This window comes from Alligator sinensis, unplaced genomic scaffold (genome assembly GCF_000455745.1).
Source record: "Alligator sinensis unplaced genomic scaffold, ASM45574v1 scaffold219_2, whole genome shotgun sequence".
Taxonomy (NCBI): Eukaryota; Metazoa; Chordata; order Crocodylia; family Alligatoridae; genus Alligator; species Alligator sinensis.
In genome coordinates, this window is record NW_005842822.1 from 365,510 (window position 1) to 373,642 (window position 8,133).

Here is an 8,133-nt window from a genome sequence, read left to right on the forward strand (position 1 = left end):
AAAAGTCCCCATGACAGGAGCATGGCCAGTGCAAGTGGCATTATAACCCATATAAGCTTCAACAGAAGCTGCAAGGCTGCTGCATGGGGGATCCATAGCCTCGAAAGAAGGATTCAACCTCATTAATCCCAGAGAAAATCCCCAGTCAGCACATCATGAGCTCTTATACCTCAGAAGTTCTAGCTGCTGAAGTCAATAGAAAGACCTTCATTAACTTCAATGGCTTTTGGTTGGAGCCCCTGGGTGCCTGTACACACCACAAGTTTTAATCCTCATTAAATTAAATAGGTTTATAAAATTTAAACTTGTTTATTTTTTAGCATTGCATCCATGTTTACACATACTAGGTTTTCAAACGAATTAAGCCAAATCCTTGGCTGGTGCTGCAGGTGAACAGGATGGTCCAGCACTGCCCCCCCCAGCCCAGGGGCACCCACCCACCCCGTACCCATGCCCTGCCATGCATCTGTGGAAGCAGGTAGCCAGCAAACTACATGAGAAAAAAACAACAAGCGGAAACAATTTGAAAGTGAAAGAAATTCAAAGGGGTGAACTACAAAAAAGTTGCAGCACCATTGGGTGGACAAAGCGGCTCATTACACGTGTTTGAGTGCCTTTTTGTCTGTGTGCAATGAATCCATGTACGCAACACTTTAATTCCTGGTGAGCCAAACCAAATTATGTCCAAGGAGTTTTAATTTCATACACAAGAAATGCTTTTAAAGTGTCAGGAAATCCCGCTCATGCAGACACGCATTTGCAGTGCATGAACGGGCAAAAATCGTGGCATGTACATGAGCCCCCTGACAGTATGTTATCCATATTAAAACAGGAATATTTTTAAGAAGCCCAAATGTTCATGACTTATTATAGAAGAGACTGAACTATTAAAAGCAACTAAATTTTTGCTGTGCACAAGGGCAGCTTGGTGGGGAATCTCTCTGTACCTTCTAGCTCATAGAGATAGTCACAAAGGAAGAAAATATCAATAAAAATGAGAGACTAATTTTTGTAGTCATCCCTTCTCACTTTCACTTAATCTTCTCAGTGACAACAACTAATCTACATCACAGTTAACATGGGTTTCACACTTGACCAGCAGCATAACTAAACAGGGGGAGACCAGGGTACCATCTCTGAGCACTGATTTAGGAGGGAACACAAAAATAGCAGCTGTCACAGCTGCCAGCTGGCCACCACTGCTGCCAACAGCCTGACTGCTGTCCAAGGCAGAGATCTGCCCACTTCCACCTCTGCTGTTGGCCAAGACATTATTACACAGATTATTTCATAAAGACCAGAACATCCCCGCTGCAATTTGTATAATGTTAATTTTACATATACGGAAACTAACTCTATGTATAAGCATAGAGAGATCGTATGAGCTTGACGGCACTCAGTGGCATAGATGGAAATGGAGATATTGGTCTACAGGTATGCACCATGTAACCATTTGACATGCTTCTCATGGTGACACCTGCATGAAAGCTGGGAGTATGAGCTCCCAGTCCCCTGCTCCAAGCACCAAAAGGCACTGTTTAGGAAAATATTTAGGGTCATAACATTCCATCCTTCTCATGCTTCACAGTCTTCACATACATTCTTGAGGCAGACATTTCCATCAGGCATTTTGTGACCAGAACCGTAGTTTCCCCATCACAAAATTCATTAAATGGCCATTTCTTCTTGTTATAGAGTACCGATGGTAGGTAACTCCAGGGTTCAGTCCACACTCCTCCTCTTACTTGCCTTCTATGCCTTGTTATTAAATAACTTCAAGAGGTTGACTCATCCCTGGGTGGGGCGGAACAAGTACAGATTTTAGGGCCAGGTATCACTGTTTCTGTATGCCTTTTCCTTATCTACCTCACTGCTATGAAACGGTTAAGTCCAGGCCCCCTTCCAGGGCCTCGGCCTTTCTGACCAACAGGTCTCTTCTTGCCCTGCCAACCATCTTGGTTCAGTCCCTACTGCGTCTTAAACCCAGAGACCCTGCCTTCACTGGCTGATGCATTAACCTCCGGGTGAGGCCTACAGTTTCCCTGCCTTTGCTGCCTTGATGGAACTGGGCCTGGAAGCAAGCACTCACAACCCTTTCACAATCAATGACTGCAGAGGCTGGTGCCTCACCACTGCCATGTGGCCTCCTTATCTCCCCTTATAACTACATTTGGTCCCCCAGCTGTTGTCAACAGATATTTAACAGAACTATCCTGTCACTCTGGGTCACAAACAAAGTTCAGACCATAAAATATCATGCCCACCCCCAGGCTCAAAAAGGTAACAAAGAAAAACCATTCAGCTTGCTGCTGCTGAGATCTTTGCATCTTCAAGTCCATTCCCCTCCTGCTCCAGGACCCTGCTTTTCCACTGCTGGGGTGTTTCCCCTCTCCCTCTCAAGGGAGGTCTATCCTGATTCCCCTGCCAGGCTTCTCCTCCCTTGTTCACTGTCTGGGGACAGCTATTATGTCACCTGGCCCTTCCCCTTTGTTGGACTCTGCCTGATCAGGCTAGCAGAGGAGGCCCTCATTAAAAGCTGGCAGTCTCTAGTAGGGGTGAGTCCACAGGTTGAGTCCTGCTGCATCTCTTCACCTTCCTTGCTTGGTTTCTCATTCTTTACCCCTCAGAAGGTCCTGGGGGACCTTTGGCTCAGTCCTGCAGTCTCTTCCCAGTAACAGGGGTGAAACCCCCTGTTGCACTCCCAGTTGAATTTTGTGCTAGAGGAAATATTTTAATTCAAAATTCTGAAACCCTAATCTGAGTGCGCATGAGCTTATTTGCACTAAGACGTGCTTACAGTTTATGAAAGACTCATAAAATGTCAATACTTTTAAATACATTAAAACCTTGATACCTGCCCTGCTATTATGTTACAAAGCTCCTGCACAACCCTTTTGTGAAGTGCAATATTTTAAAATACAATATAAAAATGCTAAGTAACAGACCAAACATGGAAAACCAGGCTCATGTGAAAGCAGCAGTATGCTGCAGGTGGCAATCAAAAGGTGGTACAGTCTGTGTGATATGGGCATGCCTTTCATGGACAAAATGTTTAGTAGATCCTCAGTCCACAGCCAGCCTTAGGGGTGGGTAACATGGGCAACTGCCCAGAGTGGCATGGTCAGGGGGGTGCCAGACACACACGTGTGAGCAGCCCGCACTCACAGCAGCCCGCTCCTCCAGCCCTGCTCCGCCCCAGCCGAACCCCACCCCAGGCAGGAGGAGTGGTGCCCAGCCCACCCCCACCTCCAGCCACTGTTCAGGAGGAGGCAGGCCGGGCATGTGCAGACCGGGTAGCACCAGCTCCAGTCTACCTATCTTGCTCCCACACAGCAGAAGTGGTGCCTGCCTGCTCACCTGCCTGATGCACCCTGCCACTTTGCCTCCCTGCTGGATTTCACCTTGTGCCCCTGCCTACCTGCCTCTGTCTGCAGCAACACCACTAACTTGGGGGACACCAAAATACAAGTTGGCCTATGGTGCCATTTTCCCTAATGCTGGCTCTGCCTCAGTCAGTGTCATTTGGCATAACTTCATTGACATCAACAGAGGCATACTGATTTAGACCCCATGTGGAACTGGTCCAAAAGGAATTTGTTCAGGACTCCACAATAAAACCAACTACTACATGCCATTCAGAAGATGATGTCAAGCAAAATAATAGGATTCTAATCAGTATATGCAAAAGAGAGAATGTGATAATTTTAATGTATTGTATGAGCGAAGCTGCGATACTGCAGAATGAAAGATAATGGGTTTAGTTATAGCTGAAGCAAGAGAAAAAAAAATAGGCTACTATCTCTGTTGTGGGTTTTGGGGTTTTCTTTTTCTATATTAACATCTATATTGATTAGTTTCATCCTGTATGTCACTGGTAACTAAGACACATGACATAGTATCTCAAGCTACTGAGGACAGCAGAGATCAGAATATTTTTAGAAACAGATTCCCACAGTGTAATTGTAGCAATTGCATGATCATGTTCTCACATATTAACATGCCAACAGAAGAATTCCTGGGCAATCCCAGCAGCTTTTCTCCTGTTCAGTGGCAGAAATGTATAGCTCAGCAGCTAGAAAGCTAGTGAGTTCAGAGCTTTTACCTCTATATCTATGGTTTGAAACTACGTTGATCTTACCAAGCCCCAATGAAAGAGAGACAAAAACAGTTTGCTTGCCATGGCAAAAAGATAACACAGAGATAACACAGAGGCAGGTCCTTCCCCTCCCCCATTCCCCTCTTCCAGAATAGCACATGAAAATACAGCCTGGTGTGGGTGGAGAATAATGATAGGCATCCTTATACAGGTCTCCTTATACAGCCTACTCCTGGCTCTCCTACTTTGGTGCATTATGGCTATTTGAGCTAAACATAATAGATGCTTGGGTACAGTTGGGGGAGTAACAAGAGGTGTGCAGCAGTTATAAGGTAAGGAGTTAGACTGCTATGTGTATACCTTCTGTGTCTGCATCCCTGCATTTCCCTTAGTTTTCAGCTAGTGCATAGTCTGGAGTAACTCAAGAGACTCTGAAAAGTAAAGATTTTTTACTAGGTAAATGATCCGAAGATCTTAGTCCACATTAAGAACATAGAAATTGTTATGTGGGATCCACCCACTCACTGGTCCAACTACTCCAGTATTGTCTCTGGCAGTGGCATAGGTGGATCTAGAATTTTGAAAAGGGGGTGAAGATGGCAATGCATATTATCACATATAAAGCAATACATAATTCTCTCCAGTTAAAAATGAACTAGACACTTTCTTAATAAGATTGGGGGTCTAGGTTTTATTCCGTTTAAGACTAAAGCAAAATAAATATCACTTTACTGGAATGAGTTAAAAACAGTCTTCAGGGCTGTGAAATAGGAGCTTCATTACTAAGAGCAGCCACCAGACATAGGAAAGGATAGCTTGGTTGGTGGAACATCAAGACCAGTAAGAAGAAGGGAGGGTTGTTAACACATGTAGAATGAAGAGTTTAGAAGGGATCTGTAATGGGGCCCAGCCCTGTCACTGTGGGGAGGAGCACATCTGAGCTGCCTCCAGCCCAGGCTGGCTTTCAACCCTCCAGTTCCCCAAGGATACAGATGCAGCTATGCTGCAGCTGCACAGCTGAGCTGGAAGACCATGTGGTGAGTGCAGCTGCAACAAACTGCCCCAGCTGCAGGCAATTGGAAGCCTGGCTCCACAGATAGGGCAGGAGGGCCTGCCCCCATAGGTGGGGGGAGTTAAGAGCAGCCAGGAATGGCTACATAGGGAGCCTCTCTGGTGGGGGATCAGGTTGCCACCAGGAAGGACATGTGGATGGTGCGATCCCTGGGCAGGCCTCCCCTCACCTTGGCAGGAGTACTGCTGCCAGCCCATGCCCAGGTCTGGACTGCCAGAAGCACCAGACCCACCACACAGAGTGAACAGCAGGAACCCCAGACAGCAAACATGAGATAAGCACAATCTTTTTTCTTTAATCATTACTGTTGATTTAAGTTAACAGTTACAAATTCTGGACAGGAGGTCCAGGGCCTGGAGAAAAGTTCATAATTCCAGGGGCAAGCCTCAGGCCAGCTGCCCAGGAAGATCAGGGTCTAGATCAGTGGATCCTCAGCTGACCCTCTGCAGCTAGAGTAAAAGAGGTTGGGGGTGCTTGTACACTCGACCCAACACACCCAGCAATGCCCCTCCAGGGCCATGACTACCTGGGTGGCTCACAGGATCAGGTAGATTGTGAGCCACAAAGTCAATGGACTCCCTCATCACTGCCCAACTAAAAATGCTGCTGCCATTGCCAAGCAGGTGGTTTTAAACTTGGGTGGACCAGGAACAAAGAGGGGTGCAAGTGCTTCAGTACACCTCCCTGGATCTGACCCTGGGCAGTCGTGACTAGTACCTGCTGTGGATCAGGGTATAAGAGACCCTGCAGTAGACTGTAACTGGATAACCTGCCCACAAGGGGAAAAGAATCCAAATTCCCATTGATTAGAGGTTGGTTTATGTCCTGAAGCATAAGTATTTGTATCTCATCCAAAACTCTTGGGTTTTATATATTTACTATTATAATACTTTTAAAATATTTTCTATTGCAACAGAGAGGGAGGAGCATGCTCCATTGGTGGAGGAGGAAAGGCCATGCCTCACTAAGTTGGGAAGGATTGAGACAACACCACCAAGAAGCAGCAATGAGTGGTGGTGGTTGCAGACTCCCTTCTGCAGGGAGTGGAGGGAGCCATCTGCTGACCTGACCTGTTGTTTAGGGAGGTCTGCTGCTTGCCCAGAGCCCAGATCTAAGATGTCACGAAGGGATTACCAAGACTCATTCGGCCCTCTGACAACTACCCCATGCTGCTCATCCATATGGGCACCAACGATACTGCCAGAGAAAACCCTGAGTAGATCAAAAGTGACTACAGGGCTCTGGGTGCAAGGGGTCAGGGGCTCAGATCATGTTCTCTTCAAACGTTCCAGTGAAGGGAAAGGGCCCTGGCAATAATGGGTGCATCCTCCAGATCAATACCTGGCTGCACAGGTGAGGTCACCAGCAGGGCTTTGGCTTCTTCGACCATGGGATGTTCTTCCAAGAAGGATTGCTGGGAAGAGATGGGATCCACCTGACAAAGGGGGAAGAGCATCTTTGCAGACAGGTTTGCTAACCTAGTGAGGAGGGCTTTAAACTAGGTTCGATGGGAGATGGAGACCAAAGCCCTGAGATAAGTAAGAAGTGGAAGACCTGGAGGAAGAACAAGCAGGAGGGGACAACAGGGGAAGAATTCTCATACTTCCTGAGAAATTAGGGCAATTGACTAGTTACCTTAGATGCCTGTACATGAATGCACGGAGCCTGGGAAACCAGCAGGAAGAACTGGAAGTCCTTGCACAGTTGTGGAACTATGAGAATAACAGACTTGGTGGGAAAGTTTGCATGACTGAAGCACTGTCATGGATGGGTACTGCCACAGCATGGGGTCCCTAGAGGTGGCCGTGATGCCCCTAGGGGCCTGTGACCATGCCAGATCTGCCCTGTGAATGCCTGCTCCTCTCACCTGCCATGTTTTGTTGGAATAGATAATAAAATAGGGAAGCTGCCCTCAATAATAAAATAGGGAGGCTGCTCAGTCATGGTCCTAATGGGCCCCACTAAAACACCGCAGGTTCTCTGACCCGTTGCTTGGTCCCATGCTAAGTAGGTGCCTCAGAGGACACCCTAAGCCTTATGGGCTAGATGTGTGGCTCCAACACCACCCTTTTACCATGCCCCATGCCTTGTGGATGGTATACCAATGTTGATCCTGTAATGAGGTCTTGGGCCTAACTTGGCCTGCCTCTATCTCTGCACCCCCAACTGGCAGTGGGGTCTTTGCATCCCTTGTCTCTGCGTCCTCACTGGCACTAGGATCTATACCATAGTGTGCCCCAACGAGGCCTCCTCCTCCCCAATAGCCTCATCCCAGTCCACCAGTATAATTAACAACAGAAAACACAAGCCCCTGGGCTACAACACAACAACAGCAATAACGATGGGGTCCACACACTATCCTTTTTAAGAAGGCAAGCTTCTCTCTCAGTATCATGTGCCTCCTTCCCTCAAGTGCTTATGAGCTCCTATAGCCCATTAATCCTACCAGCAGCAGAACAAGCTGCTAAGAATCTCCTAGTAAGTTTCTCTACAAAAGCTCCTTCCCCCTTGGCTGCTGCCAGAGAACTACCTCTGCTAGCCCCTGTCTGGGGCTTATATGTACCCAGGGCCCTGCTTCCTTCCAGTCAGCTGACCGGGTGCAGGTGCCAGCTAATGCCCTCCCAGGCAACCCGCAGCTGTGGAGCTCTGCCTAGCTCTCAGGGCTCTCCAGCTAAGCTGCTTCTGCCCTTAAAGGAGCAGGCACACTTTAGTGCCTGTGACAGGTTACAAACTGTTCAAGGAGAACAGGTAGGGGAGAAGAGGAGGAGGAGTTGTATTTTATGTAAAACTGCCATATGATTGCTCAGAGCTCTAGTATGAAGCTAGAGATAGTCCTGTTGAGAGTCTCTGGGTTAAGAGGGGAGAGCAACAAGGGTGATGCTGTGGTGGGTGTCTGGTATAGACCACCAGACCAGGAGGGAGTGGTGGATGAGGCTTTCTTCAAACAGCTAACAGAAGTTTCCTC